General features: G+C 38.0%; 1 protein-coding gene across 3 annotated transcripts in view; it reads left to right on the plus strand.

Annotated features, from left to right (window-relative positions):
• The first annotated feature begins 581 nt into the window (after positions 1–581).
• sema3b (semaphorin 3B) overlaps positions 582–26,561 on the plus strand; it is a 79,173-nt gene continuing 53,193 nt past the window's right edge. For 2 of the 3 annotated variants that reach the window (XM_023333428.1, XM_023333438.1), the window contains exon 1: positions 2,539–3,030. The gene's annotated coding sequence lies outside the window, so the exon portion shown is untranslated. Of the gene's footprint in view, positions 635–2,538; positions 3,031–26,561 lie in introns of those variants that run through there. The other variant, XM_023333431.1, reaches the window with a different exon arrangement.

Genomic DNA, 26,561 nt, shown 5'->3' on the forward strand with positions numbered 1-26,561 from the left:
GGTTTTCACTGAAAACAAAGTTTTTGTTTTACTGAAGTAAAAAGTTCTAACGCCAGTCAACATGTTTGGCTTAATCGTTAACTGTAATGTGGTAGAAAGCCAGCACAGCACAAGGGCAGAACACCGTGGGAGAGTATAAAAACTAGCAGAATTTTGAACCCAGATCTCTCTTGCTATGAGGAAACAGAGCTAACAGCTGCCCCACTGTGCAGCCTGTTGTAAGATCTAGAAATAGAAAATAATGACAATTTGTGAAGCACAACTCCAAAACAAACAGCTTCAACTAAACACAACAACAAAATACAAGTTTGGCTCTTCTCTTTCAATTTTACATTAGAATGACTGAATCTTGTAACTATATGCCCAGCCCTGGTGAGGTTTCCAGTAAGCTTGTTGTTGAAGATTGTAGCAAGGGCAAATGTCCAATTGAACAGAAACTTTTAAAAAGATTCTGATAAGTGGGTCAGACTTCTAAGATATGATTGTTTTGCTGCCCCCTTGTCACAGAAACTAGAGGGAAAAGATTGGCTGAGGTGTTCATAACCACAATGTCCAACTGGTTACTCCGTGGAGGTGGACTCGGCACCCGGATGAGTTCCTCCCAAGCGTCCCTCGGAGTCAGAGCATAAACAAGGTCTGACTTTACTCCATCCAAAACGTTTGCTGACCTTTGTCGAGTCTGAGACTTTAGAGATACATTTCATTAGGAACTCATGGTTCAAGAACAAACCAAGTGTGAAAATTTGCAAAACAGTGTGTAGATATAAAACAAGGTTGATTGGAATGTGAAACATGATGAATACCAACGTCAAGGCAAGACAACATGGTATATTACAAAATATTTCAAATTAACTGAAATGAACTAGATTCAGGCAAAAAAAAGTAAAAGGCATGGATGTTTTGATGCCACTTTGAAAAAAAAAGTTAGAAAAATTTAGGGCTTAGGTTTGGTTAGTGAATGTCTCTAATATATGGAAAGCTGTTTGGCTGTTTATTTACGTGTTTATTTTAGGATATATTTATTAATTTATTTCATTGTTTATTTCATAATGGCGTTTTATTTTAAGGACTTTTTCTTAAATTTGAGACTGTTTTTATTTCATGTTTGTATATTCAAATGAGGGGACAGAGTTTTCTCTGTGGAGAGAGTCTGGTCAGAGGGCAGTGCTTGGGGGAGGGAGTTCACATCTGCTTCACGCAAACTAGTCTTAAACCTTAATGAACAGTCAAACCAAGTGTTCCTCCCCCTGAGTGCTGTTTGGACCAACTAGCATCATAGCATGAACCAACTGGGCCCACAAGTCAGGATGACAAATTGCTTAGCAGCCAATATGGAGGACATCGGAGAAGCCTGGGATGATACGTATGCTAAGGATTGTTACGACACGATTTAACATCCGATTCTATTTTACTGATCTCCTGCTACGGTAATTATCCCAAACAGAATTTGGTTCCCCTGCGTTGGCACAACTTGCTTTCCGTTGTAAGCGGGGGAGTGAAGCTATGGCCGTGCTCTTATTTTGAAATGCGTGGCTTTTCTGAGGTAGATGTTGCCTCCACTGGGTTGTGTTTATTTGAGCAGGTTGTGAAGAGCTTTTGATTAAAAGGAGACCAGTTCCCGCACTCCAAAGACATTCTGCATCTCTCATTGTCTCCGCACGTCATTTAAAGTGCTAATAACTCACACGTTCCGCCCTCTTGTTGATGTGCTGAAGTTCGCTTTCTCTCAGGTCGCTGCACTCTGACCAGAGCCGCCCTACAGAGAAAACTCCACTCCTTCATTAGAATATAAGAACATAAAGTAGAAAGACATAAAAACCAAGTTAAAAAATAAACGTCCATGAAGCTTTCCAAAATGAATCAACACTATAAAACAAATAAACTAAATGCATAAATAAGTCCTGAAATAAATTAATAAATGTTGAAAAAAATAAATGAAACTGTGGTTGACAAAATAAGCTTCACATTAAAACATATTTTGTATATTTATTTTGTTTATATTTTCTGGGGATACTTATTTATTTGATGGAGTATTTATAGATTATTTATCAGTAACAGTATTTATGGATTTCATTTTAAATGAAACAACTCTCCACACTAATATTGTGTGCAAGTGTGTCATAAAGTGATGTGATAAAAATTCTGGAGTTGTATTTTTTACTTCAAAAAGTTCATGTTACATGTAAGATTGTTGAATTTACCTTCTGAAATATCACTTTTGCAGCAATGAACAATGAAATTAGTTTAGACGTGTGACATTCAACAGGGTCAAAGTGTGCTATTTCTAATCCTGGGAGATAAAGATGATCTTGTTTATTTGACCTTCATTTAACCAGGGACAGTCTTGGTGATATATACAATTTTATGGAACAAGAGTGTGTTGTGACTGTGTGACGAAGATACTTCACCTCTGGACCGTGGCAGAGGGAGTGGCATTGAAGGAAAAAGATGTGTGTGTGTGTGTGCGTGTGTGTGTGTGTGTGTGTGTGTACGCAAGACACAGGGCTTTGCTTTCACGCCTTGCTAAGCAGTGAAAGAGTATCGGTCACAGAGGGCAAGCCAAAAGACAGAGCGTAAAAGTTGAGGCAAAAGAGACACACAGGGGAAATAAAGAGCATGGAGAGGAGGAAGAGCAGATAGAGAAAGAGTTTTTCTAAAAGCAGCTTCTGTCTTCTGTCCCACCCCCTGAGTGTCTTCCCCTCCTCTCTGCCAGGATGGGAGGGAAAGGAGTGCAGCAGAAGAGACGGAGAAAGAGCTCAGCCATGCTCGCTCTGTAGCGCAGGACCCGGGGATTCCAGGACCTTTGGTAGTTGTGAGCACGCAAACACTCGCACATAAATACGTCTGGGATACAAATCTCTACAAGGCTCAGAGAAGGAGTGAAACAGAAAAAAAAGCTCAGGAAAAGAAACTAAATAACAGCTCTTTTCTGTGGACTATTTGACCATGACGGCACCTGCTCAGGGGAAAGTGGTTCAGAGGGGCTGAGGACTGAAACGGGACGCAGGCAGAGGGAAGCCAGTGATGAAGGTGAGAATGGGATTTAATTACATAATCCATGAAGTTCCCTCATCCTTTTTCTTTTAGGATTATTTTAACTCAGAGATATTTATAGAGATGCTCTCTCTATTTTTAAACAAATCATTTATAGCTCTGAATTAAAGCCACAGTGTGTTGATGCTGGGAATACCCTGTTCAGGTGTACGCTGTGATGGATTACACTAACACACTATTGCTGGAAAAGTGCAAGAGGATTTAACTTTAAAGGGACTTTGGAATGCTCCGTGTGTTTGTGTTGTTGTTCATGTTGATTTCATAAGTAAGGGAAATACTTGAGGATAAACTAGGGACAGAAAATAGTTTCCATGCTGTGCCTGGGATGTGTGATTTACTCCTACCAGTGGGAGCGAATGATTCAGAGTCAGTTTTTATTTCTTTTGCAAGCAGTTTTCAGTTGTTTCTGTTACATGCAATGCTAAAGTTATATAATGTGGTCTTATAGGACTTTTATGCAAGTTTCTTATCTTGGCATGGTTAAACAACAGCACATTTTTGTTGACTGTTTAATCTCAAACATTTCTTCATCGTTGTTTTTTACACCTGCTAGGACTGTGTTTCACCTCTTTTTTCTTTATTCTTACTCCCATCCTAATGGATTCTGTTTTTTTCCAACCAGTCTCATTACTTCTGCATTTTCTCCAGTCTTACGAACAGCAGTGGCTTATCCCATGCCACACTGCGCTCCTCTGCCGTCCCACTCCTGCCTCCTCTTTTCATCTTCACCATCTTTTCTTTCGCTATTCACATACCTATATAAAGACTTTCTGTCTGTCCTGCCTTTTGTGCGATACCATGCTTTTTGTTGTTTCTTGTCACTAAGCATCCTCTTGTGTTGTGTGCAAGGGAGTGGGTTTTTGGCTTACACGTGTGTGCTTTGTCAGTCATACAGCAGTCCCCCACTCCACCAGCCCAGATGCGTTTTGCACACTAACCCCTCTATTACCATACCTTGGTGCCTAAACATTAACCCTTTCGTGGGTCTAAAAAGAAACTGTCAAAGTTACTTAAGTGAAATACTTTTGGGTGCTGCTATTTGCACTGCTTTTAATCCACAGAAAAAAAGCCTTCCATAAAGAACATCATCACGTTTTTCCAAAATGCTATTATGCTGTCATTTGCTGATTTCCCTTTTGAAAAATATTTCCACGACGACATGGCAGTGTGACTGGTTTGACATGTCTCGGAGTCTGTGGAGGGAACAGACAAGACGCCACAGGATTTATTCCACAAACATTTCAACTGAAAAAAATGCTCCCTAGATCAATAGTGGAGCATTTATGTTTATCTTGGTTTTACTTTTCAGGTGCTTCAGTTCACTGCATGTTATTTACATGGTGTAGGTTTCTCAGATTTCTACACATAATGTCTTTTTGATAGAAGAACTACGTGCTCCTTGGTAACTTTATGAGGTACAGCTTGCAGGGCCCAGGTTGGAGCCAGGTTTGCCTTCAGAACTGCTTTAATTCCCTGGGTCAAAAATTCAACAAGGAGTCAGAAACATTCATTAGACATTTTTGATCCATATTGACAAATCTCCATTCAATCACATCCCAAAGGGAGTGCTTTGGAGCCACTGGAGTACCATGAAATTATTTTCAAGAAATTAGTTGTTGATGATTTGAGCTTTGTGACAAGACACAATATCTTGCTGGAAGTAACCAAGTAACAGTGCAGCGTTGGTACAAAGGGGTTGTAAGGTACCAAAAAAATACCTCCCACATCATAATACCAACGCAGTCAGTCTAAGTCTCTGGACAGACCCATTCTGAATATTGTAGCTGAAATCGAGACTTGTTAGACGAGGCAGCATTTTTTTCAAACTGTTATTTTCTAACTTCAGTGAGATTGTGAGAGCTGTAGCTTCAGTTTTCTGTTACTAGCTGACATCAGAGGCACCAAATGTTGGAGCCTATTGTTTCAAGATTTGTTCTGCATATATGGTATTCTACTAACTTTGATTCTAAAAAGTTGTTGTTTAAGCTACTGTTGTCTTACTATCATCTTGAAACAATCTGTCTAGTTGTTGTAAACCTGATGTAATTTTGTGTGAAAAATCCGAGCATGTGAGCAATTTCTGAAATCTTAAGACCATTTCTCTATATACCAAATCTAAATCCCCTTTCTTTTCCAGTCTGCTGCTCATTTTATATCAGTAAGTTCTCCTCACCATGGTATCTATCAATTAGTGGCAAAAATTAGCAAGTGGTTAGGTAGGCACAGCACTAGTTTATAAGGAAATGCTCCTCATTATTGGCTGAGAATCTAATGGGGATACCAAAAATGTCAGACATGGCTAAATCTTGTCCTTTTTAAACCTCTTGGCAGAAGTTGGTTACAAGCCAAGATGATAAGTACAGATAAATAATTGTGTCCTGTGCCCTTTGAAACATTTGCTCTTACTTTTTTTTCTAACACACATACTATTGGGTCTGCCGCAATCAGGTCATTTTAATGAGGTAAATTTATCTTAGTAAACTTTGTCTTATTGAGATACTTACCTACAAGAAAATAATACCTTAGCTGCATGGTGTGAAATGTTTGTTTTGAGTAAACTACATAAACTCATAGGTCCAGGTTTTACCCTTTATCTCCCTTTGTGTATGGCAAACACATTTAGGTGGCCGGGTTAAGGTCTTGCTCAGTAGAAACAGCTTTGGTATATCTAACGAGACATGCAGGGGACATTACTTTTATCACATGTACCACATGGTCACATGCTGCGGACACTTTTCTGCACAATCCTTTTACGCTGGAGAGCTGCACAGTGGACATTTATTTAACCCAACAATCGTTTGGGTTCAAGGTGGGTCTGCTGATTGCCTGGTGATGAATCAACCACCAAGCTAACTTTACGGTTAAAGTACCTATAGACTGATCCGCTGTCACACCTTAAAACCCATTAACCCCTAGTTCAACTCTGGCTCTGCAGAAAAGCACATTGACCTGCTTTAACCCTTTGCTCAGGTGGAAAATTGTCCACCAAGTCAGCAGAAACCAGTTAGCATGTGTGCACAACAAGCACAGAAAAGTTTAGAAGATGTAGTTTCTAATCTGATATTGCTAGTCTATAGCTCTATCTTGGTTGTCTGTTTGCATGGAATGTCACTTTTCATTTGTTTGAAATATTAAATGAATGTCTGTGCTCTCTTGAAATATTGACTTTTTCACCTATAGCCAGAGGGGACAGACTGCAGAGGAGGTCATCCCTCCATTCAAATAAAAAGCAAAAGGCTGTTAGCATCAAAGTTTTATTAGCTTCTTTTTTAATATTCAGTTTTTGGTTTTCTTTTACTAGCCTTTTGATTTAAAGGAAATGCTTAGCTAATGAACAGCATAATTAGTGCAATTTTTTGGAGAGAACATTAAAGAAGGCTTGGCAGAAATAGTCTTTGCGAAGTAGCACTTAAACTTTCTTCACATTTTGTTACATTTCAACCACAAACTTCAGCGTATTTTGTTGCTATAGACCAACACAGAGTACTGCACAACTGTGATGTGGAAGGATAATTAAACATGGTTTAAATTTATTCACTTGTCCCCCATAAAAATCCTTAATGGTGTCCATATGCGTTTAGCCAGTAAAGAAAATCAAGTACAACCGATTGTTTGAAGAGGCATATTTTCTGTTCTTATCTGGGATTCTGAAGCTTATTGTTCACATAAGCTATGTTCCAACCTGACTACCTTGTGATTTCCTCTATGCAAAATTGTCTATTTTTTTCTTGTCATATCCTGTGACACTGAAGCAAGCAGTATTTTCAAAGAAGCCGCCCAGTTGCACATTTTTTGACTACCTTTCTGCAGGCACTGTGGAAATAAACGACTCATGCCTTAAAGTTGTTATATGATACATGAGGATGGCCTAACCCACTGGATGGATGGTTGGTTGGGCAACAATAGAGTTGAGCCCTGGGTCAGCAAAGACAGTTTTCCAATCCATCACTTTGTTGCAACAAGTAGATAAAATGGTAAGCTATTTCGTGACTGATATTCAAGTGTAACCTTTTTATGTGGGCAGAACTTATCAGACAGGAAGGAACACACATTATGTTTGTGTTACTTGAGTAAATGTAATTTATATAGCAATTTTCACAGCTAAAAATCACAAAGTGTTTCGGAGATAAAACACAATGACACACAGATAAAACATTGCACAACATAAAACATCAAGTAAATTAATTAAAAGCTTTCCTGTACAAAATTGTCTTCAGCAGCCTTCTTAGGGTCAGTGGAGTCAGTACGATGCAAGAAAAGCGGGACTGAGTTCCACCGTAGGGTTACCAGCAAATTCTGACCCCTTGATCTTAGTCCATGGAAAGAAGAACGGGGGTTTCCGTGTGTCAGCAATACATTAGGGGCCTTGACATACTGTAGCACCCTAAAAGTTAAGACCTAAATCTTAAAATTAAATCTAAAGTTTACGGGCAACAAATGAAGAGAAACGAAGCCTAGAGCAATATGCTGTCTTCTGTTGGTGCCTGTTAAAAGTCTTGCTGCAGCATTTTTCATGGGCTGAATATGATCCAGAGCTGATTTATTTAAACAGGTTCATTCTGTTACAATAACCTAAACATGAAAAGATAAAAACGGGGATAATTATCTCTAGTACAGCTTTTGACATCAGCAGTCTACGTTTTGTGATGTTTCTAAGGTTTTACCAACTATTGGAGTGATGTTCAAATGATATTCAACTATCAAAAAGGACAACCAAATGTCTAAAATTTAATCAGAAAAAGTCTAAAAAGCGGATATGTTTTCTGATGTCTGGGATTCTAATGTCTGGAGCTATTATCAGAGATTCAGTTTTCTCCTTGCTTTACAGAAGAAAGTTGTGGTTTAACTGGTGCTTGATATCTGTCAGGCAAATATGTAAACAAGATCCTTTTTAAAATGTACAAGCTTTGAACGAGCAATATATCTGGATGTCATCAGCATAAACAAGTTGAGAAATATCATTGTTCTGACTAGTAACTTGGCCGGGAAGGAATATGTACAGCCAAAGGAGAGTTGGACCCAGATCAGATCCCTGAGGTACGACACAAGACAGTTTAGCTGAATCTAACATTATCGCATTGTTGCCATTGTCTTTTGTTTTGTTTTGTTTTTTAACATAGGAAACAAATAAGACCAAAAATAAGTTTTAGGTTTTACATTACTGAGCTAGCAACGTTGTTCTTCTACTTCTATGCACAGGTACAAACAGACATCCAAGATCTGACCAATATGGACCAAAAATAACAATTTTGAAGTAGTACAGGTTTAAAATACAGCAGAACGTGATGAAGATTGAATAGTGTTCTCCACATTAAGAAATGCATATTTTACTTGAGAGCAAGAAGGATTTGAACTCAAGTGTAAAAGTTCAGCAATAGGTTTAAACTCTCTAAACCAACTTTAAAATTTAGGAAGGACATTTACTCCATCTAGGGAGATTTGGGATGAGCTGGATGTTTTATTAAAACAAGTCCCCCCCCCCGTGTTACCAATACAATACTTCAAAGGATGTTGCTAATCACTCCATACAAATCGTTGTCTATAGTGATGTCAAAGCCAGATAAGTGTTGCTTTTGGCTGCAAGGTTTATTTCCATAATAGGGCTGCTCTTCTTAGCTGTAAAACGTCTCGGCTAAGAGAGAGGCACTCCAGATATCTGGATCTGGGAGGAAAGGTCGTCACGATATCTGGCATTTGAGAAATTTATGATGCAGTGGATTGATTTTTTTTATGGCCACGTTGCCACAACAAGGTGTTGTATAATGTAGTTAGCAATGCAAATTCACAGAAAGAATTGGCAGTGCATAATAAACTTCCTATAACACTGGGCTTATTGTTTCGTCAGCAGGGTTTATTCATTCTCTATATAAACTGCTCATGTTATGATGTTATGTATGCATTTTCTCCTGGTGAAACAGTAAGGATGTTTTTTCAGATATTAAGGCAAAACCATGTTGGTTAATGAAATATTTTTTTTTTGCCTACATATAAAGAAGTTTGTGATTTGCCACTTCACTGAATCTGGAGGAAAGACAATCTGTTTAAAACTTTGCTTCTTCTCATTGTGATTAGATGTGTTTCAATTTGCACCAAAAATTAATTATTATATTGGTATCATAGAAAAAAACAACAACAAAAAAAAAAACCAAAGTATTTTTCAATGTTAATTTTAATGCCAACATCTAGAATCTCTGGAAGAAACCTCAGTGTTGCAGTTTCAGGTAGCACAGTGTTTTATTGTTCAGACTGGGTTTCAAGGATAAAGCTCGACTTTAAGATCCTTCAGTGTTTGATTCAAAGTTCCTTAAGCAAACATTCAGTGTTATACCTCTATCTCATCAGAATAGAGCTATATTGTCACATTATTTTTAAGTCTGTAAGCATCTTACAATGATCAACTTTAAAGACTTCTATTGGTGTAACAATGTGCTTATAATGCTTCAGATGCTAGACAGTATAGCCTTTACGAAAATAACTCCACCATGTGTGTTAGTGATGAAAGTGCCTTCTACTTACCCTCCACTTTCCTAACCTTTCTTTCTTTCTTGGTGAATTTGTCACTAGTGGAGAACAATCTATTCATTGCCAGGCTGACCATTAATTACACTCTGAGTTTGTGCAGAGGTTTCTGAATGCATACCCATGCATTAGGGAAACTGGGCCTGTCCCGTCTCATCACCTTGAGCAGTCATGTGGTGTTGAAGGTGAGGGGGAATCAGTGGGCTTAACGCAAGGCAATAGCAAAATAACGAGATTCCCGACAACTCGTCACACGCTCAAGCAAACACACAAATAGACACGCACACACGCACGCGCACTGGAATTGTTTCAGGAACTCTCTCCAGCTCTACCCTTATGTCCCAGGGGAAAGCTTGAGGGGCTTATGCAGAGGATTTTGCTGTTCTGCAGTGTGCCTGTCAGATAAGGAAGGAGACACCGGTCTGCCTGGTGACACACTGCTGAGCGTGTGCCTTGCTGTATCTCCTCCTGCGTTTTTGCCTCTTTAACCCGCCACTCAAGTACCTGCCACCCTCTGCTGCCTCTTGTGATGATACTACACGAATGGACTCAATGGTATGGCATTTTCTTAAACCCTCACATGGAAGCAAGCAAACACTTCCAGAGGTTTTCCCAGAAAATATTCTTGGCACTTCTCTGACAGTGACTGGATAATTTGGCTGTTCTGATGAAAGCTCACTGGAGGATGTCCAACAGACTTATTTGATTTAGCACAACAGTCAGTGAAAGATTAGTAGCTTAGGGTGAAACCATATGCTAAGGTTGCCTTTGTAACTTTTCTTGTTTTAAACCTCTGTGATTGACACCTCTGTCCTATTCTAATTCCATTTTGCCTAAGCAAATGTAAAAAAGACATGTTTGCAAGTAAAGCGATTTAAAACTAGGCTATAATTTGTATAACTTTGTTATGCAACACAAGTCAGATATTGTATGCAAATGCAGACTATGTAAACATGAGCACAATTAACATTTTTAAGACGCCTAAGACCAAAAGAAGCTTTACCTTACACTTAAGTGAACTCTTTTTTTTCTCCAGCAAGTATTTTAACTGCATATGTTTAACTTCTTTTTTTATATTATTGTGTTATAAACATACAATCAAATGTTTTTGGTGGGATTTTCTGTGATAGATCAACACAAACTGCAACATAATTTGAAGTGAAAGCAGGCAAAACAAATACTGTGCAGAATTTGCAGAACCGGCTTATGCTGCTGTTATAGCTGCAGTTCTTCTGGGGTGTTTCTCCACCAGGTTGGTAGACTAGAGACTGAGATTTATACCAGTTCTTCTCTGTAAAACATCTCAAGTTCAGATTAAAATGACTGTGTCTGCGAAAATCAATTTTCAAGTCTTTCCAAAGAATCTCAAACGGATGTACCCGGACACTTCAACCAGACCATTTAACTGGTGAATATACTTTGATATTTAACGTGTGGCTCTCGACTTTCTGTCATATTATTAAAATTTTTTAAATGTTGTTAACCAATGTTCTCCAAAAAAAAAAACTTCTAAGATCTTCCCACACTGAGATTAGATTTCACACAGGTGGACTCTACTTTGTAAAATCAGAAATTTCTGACGGTTATTGATTGCGCTGGATTTTACTGAAGGGTACCTGAGTGAAGGGGCTAAATACAAATGGATGTCACACATTTTGGATTTAAAGTTACAAATGACTTTGAAAACCATGTAAATACATTTCTTTCCTGTTCTTGCTGATGTTCTACTTAGTATTATTTTATCATGTAAAATTGCAGTGACAAATTCAAGAGATAGGTTGTAACAGGACAAAATGTAAAAAGAGTTAAAGGGAGCACAACTGCTGTTGCAGGGCACTGTGCATCCGAAGATGATGTCTTTGTTTGCGTTTGTTTTTTTTCTATCTCCTAAATTTGCAGATGTTAATGTTAACAACACACAAAGCCAATTCATGCTTCCTCTGACTCCCTCCCCTTTTTTTTGGCTTCCTCTCTTTTCCCCCCCACCTGTAATCCCACTTACTGCTGCCCTCCAGCTGCTCTGTATTACAGGAAGACTGTTAAAGAAATTAAAGGACAGCAGAATTTGCAATGGTTTGTTCACTATTTTTCCTGGGATTTTCAACATTTTTCACAACTAACACCATATTTTAAAAGGAGTTTTTGGCGGAGTCCAGTCTATGTTTCCAGCTGTGATTTGACGTATCGATCTGGTAGAGAAGTGGCTCTGTGCCAGAGCACCCAGCCTCTCACCATCCTTATTCGATGCTCAGTTTAATCCTGCAGCACAGCTGCTGCCACACCTTCCCCATCATCACTTCAACCCTCTTTTTCATCGCTCTTTTTTTATGTCTCTAGTGAATTTGCCAGCCCATCCATATTAATGCAAGGGTATCATGTGTTACATGTATGATACTCTGACCGTCAAGCATCGTTTACAGTTAACCGCCATTTTATTTGATGGCCATTTAAGCACAAACTGAATCAGCACTCATAAATTAAAATAGACAAATCTTTTCAACATGTGGAATTGCACATTTTATTTTATTTCAGTTATTATTATTATTTTTTTATATCCCCCAACCTTTGGCCTTGTCCTGTCTCATCTCGTCCCCATATCACCCATTCACGCCCACCAACACCCTCTTTATCAGCACCATCCCCCAGCCCCTGCTCCGTCCTCCTGGCAGATCCTCCAGGCAGGCTAATTGACTCAGTCCCAGGAGGAGGGGGATCATGCCACATTTCTAATTTGGCTTCTCCTTTCCCAGATAAAAGCTATATCCTCCCATCCTTCAACCCTTTCTTTTTGTTGAAATCTCCCTGATGTATCATTTTTGTCTTTATTCCTACAACGTAATTGCAATTCTTTGGATTCAATCAAAAAAATAGTGCGCAAACCATGGATTTATTTCTGTTTCTTTAAACCTATTTTTTTTTTTAACCTTGCTATAAACACAACAGTCAACCCCGATGGGGTGGTGTGTGGTGTAGAGGTAGTGCGGCCTCCCCACATAATGAGGCCATTAGTCTTCGACGCGGCCGTCCGGGTGCCATTTCCAACTCTGGGACCTTTGCTGCATGTACTGTATTCTTCCTTTCTCTCTCCACCCATTTCAAACAGGATCTACTGTAAATAAAGGCCTCTAGTGCCAGAAAAACCTTAAACAAACAAACAAACAACAACAAAAAACAGTCAATCCCAAATCCAGACATTACAGACAAATAAATGTATGAAAAGCCCCCTTACACTCAGACACACACGCACACAGAGCTCAGCAACCCGCCTTCGCTCACCATGGGGTTCAACTTCAAAAAGTCTAAATCTTCAAATACACCTCAGACGTAACCGAGTGCATCTCTTGGTCTTTCCCAGCATGTATTCATGTGTATAAACTGAGCACTATCTTTGTTCAGACATTCACCCACAACCAGACATCCAGGCAGAGAGATTTTGTTTCAGAAATAACTAAAAATACTCAGTTTGAATACTTTACAAAATGATTATTGTATGTTACTTGTTCCCACTGTGTGTGCTACTAAATCAAAAAGGTGAGCACAATTTCAGGTGTAAAGAATGTTTACTCCAAAGATACGACATAAACCCTATCCGAGTTAAAGCGAGCAGAAGGTTTCCACACATAACAGGAGCAGAGTTCAATGGCATCTTGACAATATTTGAAGGAAAAATATTTGATATGTTATCCCCAAAATGGGATTCTCAGATGGAGAGACAGGTATTTTAGTTGGAGCTCAGATATATCTGGTTTTGTGGAAAAGATGCAGTGTGGCTTGAGGGGCAGATTATAGAAAATGTTTGGTCTCCTCTTCTTCAAAATAACCGATTTAAGGAATATTTAATAGTTGTTTACTTATTTGTTTTGGGTTCAGATTTTCATTTTTTATTTGGAGTTGGAATCAACAAAGTTTTTGTACCCAATTAAATACATGTTGTCATGTTACCACCCAAATCGTCACTGTATTTTATAACAAGACAAATGGTCAGATATAGGTGCCATGATCATATACCCTTATCCTCCTAACATCTAATTTAATACATTTAGAGACGCTGATCTTTTAAAGTCTGCTGCACACAGGAGCGATTGGCGTGTGCAATACAAACCGGGCTAATATACTTTATTGCTTGACCACCTCACTCAAGGCAGTTCATTTTAAATGCTGGTGCACTTTGCACATCTTTTAAAACCTTTTGCACATTACTATTTTTCACATTGTAGATTGCGTGCTGAACAATCTTACTATCTTTCTTTTTCTACTTGGCTGTTTCGGGGTCTTTAGCCACCAAATTTTGTTTCTATATGCCTCCGAATTCTTAAATAAATTATTCGCACATGTTTCTGTCTCATTTAATCAATTTATTATATTGCTTATTGTTTAGTTTGAAATATTAGTTTCCCCCTTTCATGGCATTAAACAAATTCACAATGATTGTCTAAGTAAATTTATGAGTTTTGACTGTATCAGTGCAATAAATGTCTAATTGAAATGGCCTTTTTGTCAATTCACTTTAGTTTATCTTTCTTGTCATATTTCATATAAAACTTGTTTTTGTGTACATACCTGTTTATTTATAATCAAAAATAAGCACTTATAAATCGAAGAAAGAAAATCTCCAACATACGCACACGCATATCGGTTTGTGCATTTTCACACATATATGTGAGATGGGTCCATAAAGTCTGCTTGACAGATAGCTTGGATCTTAAATGTGACTGCTTAGAGTTGTAAAAGCCAGAGTTGCACAGAAGGATGAATAGAAAATAATGGAACAGCAGATGAGTTTTGAATGTAAAGTTGAGAGATAGATGTGTTGTTTTTTTTTTAAACCAGTGATGGATTAGAGTGAAAGTTGTTACAGCAGGATGTCTGCATAAGAAGTAATGTCCATGAATAGCGGTGTGATTGCATGTATACAGAAAAAAAGAAAGTCGTGGGTTGTTTTCTTTTGTTTACAGTGGAATCTGTTTAGGTCTTTTCTTTCTGTTGTCTAAATTTTAGCGGTGAGTTGTTATCTACATGTGCCTAGTATGTTATATGTGTGCACAGTCCAGGCTTTCTCCCATTCACTTGGATTCCTCTGGTAGAATTCCAGTCAGCAAACAGAAAAAGTTGTGAAAGATTTTCTGCAGGGTTTTAGAATTGTAGTCTGCCTGTAGTTGCAGAAATGGCAGCAGAGGAACGAAGCCGTTCAGTCCATGTTGGGAACGCTTTCAAATACTGAGTTAACATTGACAGCACTTCACTCTTTGCAGTGGAGAATGGTTGTTTACAGTGCAGGAAATTTCTGATAAACTTCATAGTGTCAAACGTATTACATGCATCTTGGGTAAAATTGAAAACTTGAACAGAGTTCTTGCCTCCAGCAAGCAATCGTTTCTCAATGGCAAAGGGTCCAGACTCTCTGTGTGAAGAAATGTGTAGAATAAGGGTGTGGTTCTTATTAGGCTTCTTTTAGATGCATGAGTTAGCATTGCCAACTCTTAATATATATTTTTTGGTTGCCTTTTAGTTTTGAATGTGGCACAAAATGATTTTGCAATTGCCCAACGTTGGGACCAGAGTGTACGCTGAGCTAATTGAACGAGTGACGTTTGAAAGTGAATGAAAAAGACAAAATGTTTGCCAAAACCCATGCTTACTTTCTTTGTATCCCAATAAAAAAAAGGTGAGAAGTGAACATAAAATCAACCAAATACACTGTCCAAAAGCTGTATGAGCAGTCCAGCAGGGCTGCAGTGAAGAGGTAGGGTTTAACAGCATGCTTTAACAACACGCACATACACCAACACTTCCTGAATAGAGAAAAAAAAATAAATAAAAATGTCAATCATTTTTATTACACAAGCTTGAGAGACTTCAGTGAGAGCCCATGAGCGGCGGGGTGTAAAAATTAATCCACGTCCGTCACACGCTGTGTTTTGATGTCTCAGTGGGATGGCTGTGAGGTCCTGAAATCCATCCTCAGTGTGAACTCAGAGGATTCTGTTAAGTTCTCAGTTACTCACTGCTACGTTGAGATAATTTCAACTTGAAATGACATTGTAAAGAAGGGACAATTCTTACTGGAATTACATTAAAACTGAAATGTCTCTGTTTACTAAAACTTTTCTCTTATTATCAAATAAAAGAAGCATTGCACGCTAAGTTTTAAACTATACAGGGACTGTCAGTAAATTTGAAAATGTGTTTGGATGAGACTTGGAGAAGACCATAGAGTCAAAATTGTAGAGAAAAACTAATATAGGCCATACATTTTAATCATAATGTAACCAATAATCCAGAAAGTAGATGATAAAAGTTCCAAAACAGACAGATGCAGGTCAACAGACAGCAACCCTGTATTTACTTTCTGGCCTCTCGTCCTCGTTGCTCTCCTTTCCATCCAGACATGAAATAGTCATTAGGTGTAGAGGTAATTCAGCCCAGCCGTCTTTGCACATTAGCTAATGTACATCAGAAAACGTCAGAGGCCTGCAGGTCTGTCTGCGCGCGTTTGATGTGTGTGCATGTATATACAGTATCTGGAACCTTCCACATGCAGGTCTACGTCTGTCAACGTTCAGAAGAGGGTGCATCTGCCGGGTCGAGAGCTTGGGAGGTCGGTGTGTGTTTTTACGTCAGACAGTTCGCATGACATGGTTTTCTGTTCCACGGTCGACAGGTGCTAAATAATAAAAGCAACCAGTAGAAGCAGGGGAGCAGACAAGGCAGAGGTACATGGAAAAAGAAACAGGCAGGAATAGCAGGAAGCGACAGGAAGAGGAAAGAACCAAGAGATAAAGAAGAGACGAAACAGAACAACTGTTTATCTGTTGAACTTCAAAACTCTAAATCATGACATTTTCCACTGAAGAAAGAAATTCTGTGTTTTTTAGGTTATTTAACCATAAAAACGTCACTGCTTTTTGTGAGTTGTGCTAAGCAGGATCACAGCTGTCACGAAATGCAGGGAAGGTATGAAGGACTGGAAGAAGGAATGTTGACTGCAGCTTTATGCCGTTATTGCATGAACGAGTAGCAAAGAGAGAGATTCAGTTGTAGGGGCGACGATCCAAAGAGAGACAGACACAAGGTGACATTTGATTTCAGGTTTCTGTCTCTGTCGTCTTCGTGCCTGCATTCCAGATTATGTGTGGATGCATCTGATGCAGATATGCACCTTTAGCTTTTTTTCTTTTTTTTTCAAGCTGCATGCCAGAACCCCATCTCAAATCTAAGAGCAGATGTCAAAAACATTAAAACTGCATCTGATGAAATGAGTTCTGCTCAGCATCCTGCAGGGACGGTAATGACACTGTGTCAACTGTGAGTGTCAGCTATCTGCCAGTGTTGCATTTCAGTGATTCGACCAGTTCTGAACAAGCCCTGCTGAGACGCCCTCTTTGGAAACTCTATATGTGGTACACACAGAGGGACACACACCTGAGCAGGATGAAGCTCACCCCAAGGGCAGCTTTGTCTGGGACAACCGTGAACACAGGAGGCAGCAGAGATAATCCACAAAAAGAGCTCCTTTTTTAAAAAATCTTTTCTTCTTTTTCTTAGTAGCTTCCTCACATTCAGGCACTCTGAGACTTTTCGAAAGGTGCAAATGAAAAACACAACCTGGACTCATTAATATAAATGTATGTGCTTTTGATTAAAAACATTTGGAATGACATAATGGCAGCACTCCTCAAACAGCCATTGCACATTAATCCAATTATTACCTACACCTGCTTATCCTTGCAGGATTGCAGGAGAGCTGGTGCCTCTTTCCTGCAGTTTTTGCTTGACAAAACTAATTACTTATTTTGGCATTGAATTACAAGGGCCGTAGCAATGTCATGGTGGGAATATATATATTTTTAAATATCGTCATTTAAATATTTTGAATACCTTGATATCAGTAACTGCCCCACTCCTACTCAGTGAATGGTGTGTACAGACATTTTAGTGGGGAAGTGCTCAAGTATATAAAAAAAGGCACTTTCTGTGGCACATCCAACCGCTGACTGCTTCATTAGTGTGAGTTTTGTCAAAGACCACACACTATACTGTGAAAAAAAACAAAACAAAAGATTTCAGAAGGGCACTTTTTTTTGTCCAGAGGGAAAAAGGGCTGGTGCTCTAGCATCTCCTAGTGTCAACCTGTGCATACTGCACTTTGGTAGAACCAAAATGACTTGATTATTTAGTTATCTTTTTAAAATTAATTCTAAAAGTGAATATATATCAGCAAGTGTTTGTTTCTTTTGTTTCTCTTCATTTTAATGATTATGGCTTACAACTAATGAAAATGTCAAATTCATTTTTATCACAGAATTGGAATACATGACATTGTACCGCTAAAGAAAATGGTGTAGCAGCAAAGTGATGCAATGGTCATTTTATGGCCTGGAGTGCCATATGAAATGAATAGAATATTAACATAAAGCTGAGAGGGAAAAAGTGGCACAACAGACTTGTGAGGATCATTCTGCGGTCTGTGATGATTGTATTTCATGATTTCATGCCATCTGCTGGTGTTGATCCACTGTGTGTCTCAAGTCCAAACTCAACACAGGAATTTACAAGACAACTCAGAGAGCACGTCATGCTTCTTTCTGTTTACAAACTTCGTGGAGATGTTTTTTTTTATTATTATTTTCAAGCAGAACTTGGTATCTGCCCACAGCTCCAAACCTGCCAAAACCTGTTTTACTGACCATGTTACTGGGCAGAAAACTCATCTGATTTCAGTACCGCGGAGAATCAATATGAACAACATTAACCGTTCAATTAAGACATACCAGTTCTTCTTTATCCGGGCGCATGAATAATCATGCGTATTTATGGGTAAAACTAAAAATATATGTACTATGGAGTCATTTTTCAGCCCCACATGTGGAATATGTTGGAGGTTGGTAATTGAGCACTCTGAAGGCAGAATGACTGGTATGCGTATGTATTGACAGTGTGTGTGTTTCACCATGGCTGAGTAGGCTGAGCACTGAGGCGGGTGGAGTTTGGACAATTAAAAGAATTCCTGACTGGATTCTTTGTCTCATGAAAAACTCCCATATGTATCAACAGTGGCTCAAAACACAGGGAGCGAGTGCAGAAGAGACACTTGATATCCTCTAATCCGTTCCCATGTGTCTGAATCATTTCACTCTGACAGAGCCACACACGGTGAAGCGTATTACCTTCCCACTCGCTACAGAGTGCAATTAGTGTTTTTCCTTTTTTTTTTTTTATTACATTTGTTGTTATTTAAAGCCCCATACGTCTGTAAATGTTTATCTTCCAAACTCACTCAAAGGCTCCCTTCAGCTCTCATTAGCAGAAGAGGCGACTTGATCATTAAACACAAGCTCATCCGGACACAGCGCATTCCTAAAGTGCTGACTTCCAACACGGTGGTGTTGCTGAATCTCATTAATGTTGCATTGCGGCATGGGCATTCCTGCATACAGCACTGAGCTACGCGTATTTTTTTTGTCTAATTTCACAAAACCAAGCCTCAAATCTTCTTATACCATAACTACTTCTATGCCATAAGACTTCAAACATGTTGACACTTATGGAAATGAAGTGAGCTGAGTATAAGGGGATTTGCTACCAATCCCATCTGCCATCTTCCTAAGTAGTCTCAAATCCCAGCTCATACTGTTAGATTATTTACAGGCAATCAGAGCATAATGAGCTGCTGTATGACTAAAGCCAGTCGCAGGTACTGACTTTACTTTTAGCTCTTCAAAATAACTCTGGATAGAATCTTTCTGCCTTTGAGTAATTGTGAAGAAAAGCAGACAGGTGTGGAGCTCTGCTCCAGTGTATGACGGCGGTGTGTTTCTTAGTTACAGTATAAAAGATGTCAACAGGGAAGACAATGAATACTGTTTGTTTCACCAACAACAGCTTGAGCAAAACATCACATTTCCTGGTTAAATTCAATGATTTCCTCCAAAAAGCTGTGCAGCTGAAGTCTTTTACTGACAGATTACTGAATTTGGTTAATTCTCTTATGTGCCTGCTCCAAACTGCTTGAGGTCGTGGGTTGTATGCATGTGGTGCAACTTCTTAGAGAGGAATCACATTTTAGACATGCTGTCACCATTTAAAAATAGAGGATTCAGAGCTTTTTTAAAAAAAAATTGTAAGCTATTTAAACTGTCATCTTATTAAGGCTTTTCATATTTAAAGTGACTGGTTCTACTGGAATATTGACTTCTTAAGCTGCTTCAAACTCGCTGTTGTTGCTGGTAATTCAGGAGATGTAAGATTTGCTGGTTGTGGCAAGTTAGTGTCTGCTTGTTGGTAATAACATTTTTTGCTTGGTAATTTGGTAACATTTTGTCCTGCCAAACAATTTTCTCAAAGGAAAAGAAATACTAAAATATTATTTTGAATAATTGAGTAATTTCAACTTTCGGAAGTGTGGGCAGAAAGTATGTAAAATATGTATATTTATAACTTCTCCATAGAGTTTGTCAGCAGAAGGAAGCATGAAGTGCTGGGACCCACACTAGCAGACGACATGAACTCATCTAATCAAATCATCACAGACTGTGGAATAATTCAATTTAATTCAGTTATTGAATGACACAAAACTTGTTGTGAGTTGAAACACAAAATAAACAGTTTATATATTAAAATATACATTAATTTCACTCAGTTTAACATTTATTTTAAGATTGAATTGGCATTAAATTCTCTGTCTTTTACAGCATATACAAAGCCCTGGAATAAATAACAATATTATTAAAAAGTCAATTTATTTCAGGAACTCTATCACTAAGTATAATTATACACAGATGGATATTTAAAAGCAATATTTCTGTTAATGATGATGATTTTCTGTTTTCAGGTAACGCCACGACATTTAAAATAATATTACATCAGAGCAAAAGTAAAAAAACAACAACAAAATTTTTAAAACATGTAGCCTTTAAAGAAAAATATGTTTAATGCCTGCTTGAATGTACATTTTCAAAAGGTGCTTTTAATTTGACAAATGAGCCTCATCGGAAAATATATTCAAATTGATCAAATATAACTACCGCTGCTTGCTTTTTGAGGTTTGTCTAAACCAGCTCTTGACAGAAAGCTTCCCCATAGCATTATGCTGATGGATAATAAATACATTTTTACCAACTGACTGTTGGTGAAAATTAGTTTCAACCTCCACATTGAAAAAACGAGGCAGACGTTTGCTCCTTTCCTCCACCTGCCTCTTGCTTTTACCAACTAAGTTATCTGCTGCGAGGATTTAAACCGGAAGGGTTAAAGAAATAGATAGCCTTGCCAATGCAACATCTCCCTTGCATACCTTATTAAACCCTCTCATCTGTAACACCATGTTCTTTGGAGTCTGGCTGTTTCGTTGCTCTTGGTGGATCATGTCAAGTTGGATATTTTCTAGTGTTTGCTCGGCAGCATCCGCCTCACCCCGATTCAGAAACTCTAAGCTGGCAGACTCAACTGGTTAATTAGCTGATTAGCCTCATGAACACCCAAATCAAAGAGCCAATTAGCCTGGGATACACGCAGTTCGACACAGCCAATTAGAGGAGGCCGTCAGTCTGAACTCATTAGGTATGAACTCACAAAGTGTGCTGATTAATGAGGAGGCACAACTCAAAGGAACAGCAGAGCAGAGCTCCGAAATAACGCCGACTCCTTTAGATTCCTGCTGTTTTGGTCACACTTCAAATTTATTTAACGATCTGAAACATGTATAACAAATTGTGAAATAGATTTAAAAACACAACCAGGGTAGAGGCAAAATGTGACAACTTTATTTATTGAGGGGAAAAAAGCCACCCAAACAAACTTGATCCAGTGTGAAACGTCATTGTGCGCTGGTAAACAGTGAATTAACTTTAATTAACCAGATTTTTGGCTCCACTTGTAACAACCAGACAGACATTTAACATTCAGAGATTATTTAAAGCTGGGCGTCGGCTGGTGAGACAACTTTAAGACCTGTTGAGACTTTATATACTAAACAAAACTTTAAACATTTGAAATTAAAAAAAAAGTCAAGAACTAACAAGATTGTAGACAACTAGATAAACAGAAGTTATAAGCTTTGAGGAATTTGAGTGGTTTTTAAATTTGTGTTTATAACGTTTCTAAAGAGTCTCAGCCCCTTCACTTGTGACTTTGTCCCTATTTTCTCAATAAACTACTAATTCTACTAGAACATCCTCCATAAAAGATTAAGCCATGCAATTCCTCTGCACTATCCCCTACACAGTCAGCTCTCTGTGTTAGATCAGTGTTTTTGTTATTTTTCTGGTTAACGCTATAGTAATGTTTGTGCAACGTGTGTAAATTTTGTATGTCAATACGTGGTGAAGTTGTGGTTGTGTGTGTTTGCCTGTGTTTCTTTTTGTGTATTTGTTCATTACTCTTATTCTCATTCTGATCTGTTCCTAAGCTGCTTATTTTCTCTTGAGGGACAGCAGATGTGAATTAGCTATAACCTGCTGTCCTACATCATGTCCCACTGCAAAAGTAGATTTTTGGAGCGTTAAAAGGTGACATGATTTCCTTTAATAAATCAATTTATAGCTTGAAAACGGCTTTTTGTGTATTTACTCTGATTGTCTTTGTCTTGTAATAATGATGTATGATGTAGTTAAATAAAGTAGTTAAATGCATCAAAAACATCAAACAAAGTCAAGATAAATCTAAACGGGGGGATATATTGTTTAATGAGACTATAGTTTACTCCCACTTTTTTGCTTGATGTGTTTGCACAGGAGCCAGAAACGTCACTGGAAAAAAACTGAGCAAATTATAGTGCAATACTTTCTTATGCCTCGTTTGTTTTTTCATTGCCAAATCTGCTTAAAGGTAAGCAAATCCTTTTAAAACGTCCCTATCCTTAAGACTGTGAATATCGTTTTGGTTCAACACTTCTGGGCCTTTCAAGAGTGAAACTGTATTTAAATGCCCCAAAAAGCAAGTTCCAAATGCTTCATAAAGTTATATGTGTTGGACCACAAGACTGCTTGTTCTGCACTGGTAATCACTGCGGTTCAGAGTTTTTGGACTGGAACACATGAATACTTGGGTAAAACTTGACTCCGCTCAGCTCCTCTTTTGTACTCTGTCTTCTACACTAAGCAGAATCATGAGGAGGCCACCAGGGCCATTCAGCCACATCGCGTTCTGTTGTGGTTTCCTCTGTCGTTGGAACTGCAGTCCCAGAGGAAGCATTGATCTGGCAGTGTTGCTAGAGCAAAGCAAAACACAAACAAACAAAATAAATTGGAAAATAACAAGGGATTTTCTTAACGGTGGTTTGTATTGTAGGGTCTCACGTGTCAGCAAGACTGCAGTTGTTTCGCCCGTGTTTTTGCAAAAGTTCTCATTACGCTTGAACTACTTTACGTTTTTTTTTTCTTTTCCTGAATAGAACCAAGACCAACACAAAATTAAAGGAAAAGGACATGGGATGCAGTTTTCTTTTCTAGACAGGAACCTGAATAGTGTGGTGTGCACATGTAATTAGCAACCTGAATCTATACTTTATTAAATTACCTTTTATTGAAAAAACAGCTGCAACTTTGTGGAAGAAAGTATGCACGAGCATAGAGAATAAGTTCTTCTCTTTTTTAAAAATAACTTTTATAATATTTATATTTAATATTTAAACGGTCATCAGTGACCGTTTAAATATTTCCACTGTTGCTCTGCCTCTATGTTTTGAGTCATTGTCCTACTCTAAGGTGAACTGAGTCCTTTGAATCCTCTCAGATGTTTTCTTTTAGGATTGCTATGGATTTAAATTCAGTCTTTGCCCAAAGTGACTCTGACCAACTTCACCACTATATTTAATTGTAAAGGATAGTGTGTGTGTTGTGTGTGGGTGTAGGGGTGTGTGTGTGTAGGTCTAAAAGTAAATGTAGAGCCTTCTTGAACATGTTCCTACGTCATGTCCTACTGCAAAAGTAGATTTTAAGTGGTTTACTTTCAACACAGGATTCATTTTTTCTGTCTTCCATGAAGTCTAGATTCCTTTATATCGTTGTGTGTTTAACTTTGTCATTTTATTCGATGCTTTATTTTATATTTATCTCTGATGTTCAGCACTTTGGTTTAACTGTGGCTGCTACCAAAGAGCTTTATGAATAAAGCTGCTGCTGATGATGATAATGATGAGGAGGAGGAGATGGAGTGCATCACAAATAGTTTCATGGGAAAGCGGTATTATTTGAGGGATATCTGTGATTCTATTGAAATAAATTACATCTTTCTCTAGAAAGGTATTTTATTTACCAGAACAAAAGAAAATGCGGAGGAACACAACTTTTATTTTTATTTGCAAAAACAAATGGAAAAACTGCGCATAATTTTCCTTCTTCATAATTGTGTGATACTTTGTGTTAGTCTATCACACACACACAAACAATAAGAGATTCATTGAAGTTTGTGGCTAGAAAGGTGAAAATATTTTTGCTGAAATATTTGCTAAAGTATTGGAGGCTAAATACACCACATGCTGTTTCCCTTAGCAAAATTATGTGAATTCATCATGAACTTCCAGTCTCAAGTTAAAGCTCAGAACCAAGCTGGCTATGGTTTCTGGGTATTTACTGACTGACAACTTTCTCTAGTTTTGAACAAAAGCATCTCTATTATGGAATAAAATGTCACACAATCTTTCCTTTGCTGATATAATTATGTGAAGTATAAAACTGAAATTTTGGCCGCTAGAAACCAACAAAATTGGAGAGAAGTTAGAGGTGTTGTTGCACAGAGAAAAGGAGGGAAAAAACTGTATGATTTATGGGCAAGCTGTATTATTCTTTCCTTGGTCATTCCTCAGGGTCCTGTCTCACTCTTCCTTCTCTTCAGCTTATTTTTCACTTGCTTTTCAGCTGTTTTTGTCATCCAGCCTTCTCCTTTCCACGGCTTCTTTTCAGCTGTAGCATTGTCATCTATCCATGTAGTTCGGGTGTTGTTTGACTAACCTATTTAACCATCTGGCCTTTAGCAGATATTCTTCCTGAAATCCACTCCACATGGAGAAAGTTCACTGTACTTCCACAATGTCACCAATAAGCTGCTAGGAAATTGGCCGGAGAGGATACATTTCAGAGTACAGCAATGAGTGGCATTTGAGAGCAGCTGTCATGAGAAAGAAAGATTATAGCACGAAGCAAATTGTCTTGGTTCACGATTATGTGGTCTTTACATGAAAAATGACTGCTCTAACAGAAACGATTAAATCCCACAGTTGGACAAAATGTCAAGAGGGATTCTAATGAGATGGATTTTTGTTTTTCCATTGCTGAGCCGCACACACAGAAGATAAAAAAAGAAAAAAAAAAAGAACTTGAAAACCGTTATTCCCGTTATTTTTCTGTTTGATCGTATGCCAAAATTAAAAGAAGGAACTCATTAGAGTCACAGAAACCAGAGAATATTCAAGCCAATATATGATTTAAAAAAACAACAACATTATGGCTAATAAAACAGTAGAAATAAAAAAAAAAAATAAAACATTTCATGTGCATTGCTTCTAAGGGTGAACAGAAAATGGATGGATGGATGGATGGATGGATGGATGGATGGATGGATGGATGGATGGATAGTCAGTGGCTACATGGATTTGCATTAAGGGATTCCAATCAAAATTGCTGCAAATTCTATGCTGCTCCACAGGGTGGCGATAAAGATGGCATTATGTATAAAAAAATTTAAAACAAATAATTCTGACCGAGGCTAAAGTTACAGCTGAAGTTTGCACTGCTTACACTTTTTCTTACAGTCATTACCTTTTTTATGTTGTAGTTTAAGTTTATTGTAAATGAAAAGCCAGGGTGAAGTTACATAGCAGTGGAAACTTTAGAAACCATGTCTTTTTTTAACACCAAAACTGCATATAAATACTGTGCCATTTCTGCCTTGTATGATCTCTTTTATGGGACAGCTTTTAATAGGTGTATGCATGATTATCAGTTTATGTTTGCGTGTTGCTCAAAACGTGTTAAAGTTGTTGAGTTGTCCATTTACTGCATCTTGAGATAAAAATACGCACAAATATGGATAATCGTTTGGGTTATTTTTTAGATACCTTTGAGTTTTGTTATGTAGTCCAAGTTAGGTATTAATTTTGGTTTTGATCATATTCATGGCCATGCTATGTATTTCCACTGTGAAAGCTTGTCACACTGTCAACTTTGTTGTGCATGCTGTTGCATCTAAAATATTCCCTTCTGGCATCAAGTCTTTTCATGTCTTTCACATCTTTTGGGACACTTATTATGTGCCCCTGCTGTGCATAGTTTTTTATATTGGGACGAAGGGTGTAAGATGGACATTACTGTAACTTATTTGTCTTATAGTAACATTTTGCCTGACCATCTTGGGATGAAAGTTCAATGCCCTTTACTTTGTCTATGAGAGCAATTAACTAATCAAATATTCTTAGCTGATTTAATCCAAAAATAAGCGACTCTGCAAGCCTACTGGAGCCACTTGAAGCATTTAACCTGCAAAGGGGAGTAAATCATTATTCATTCAGACAGTCAGTCTGCATTTAGTAGCATGAGATTAAGTAGTGTTACTATTGGGTGTTTGCTTTAATATTTGATTTAGACCAGTAAGAGCATTGCAGTAGTCTGAATGTGATGACACCAATGCATGAATAGACTTCAGCCTCTTTTAAAATCTGTGGACTGTTCTTAAAGGAAAAATATGTGTGGGAAACGATCCAGTTTAAATTATCTTTACCACTTCTGCCAATAAGAGTTAAACCAGACAGGCTTTGATGGCTACAAAAACTCAAGTATTAGAAGAGATATATGTATTCAGTGAACTTGCATGAATACTTTTGGCCCTGCGTTGACTCTTGAAAAAAATCTGCAATAAATGCAGACTTATTAATGCAGATTTTGTTTTTTATATTTGCTGAGGTAGTTTGTTGAATTACCGTTACACTCTTGGAAAAAAAAGAAGAATTGAGTAGCGTCATTAAAAGCCAAAAAAATCAAGACATCCATAACTTC

The sequence above is a fragment of the Xiphophorus maculatus genome, chromosome 1, assembly GCF_002775205.1.
Source record: "Xiphophorus maculatus strain JP 163 A chromosome 1, X_maculatus-5.0-male, whole genome shotgun sequence".
Lineage (NCBI taxonomy): Eukaryota > Metazoa > Chordata > Actinopteri > Cyprinodontiformes > Poeciliidae > Xiphophorus > Xiphophorus maculatus.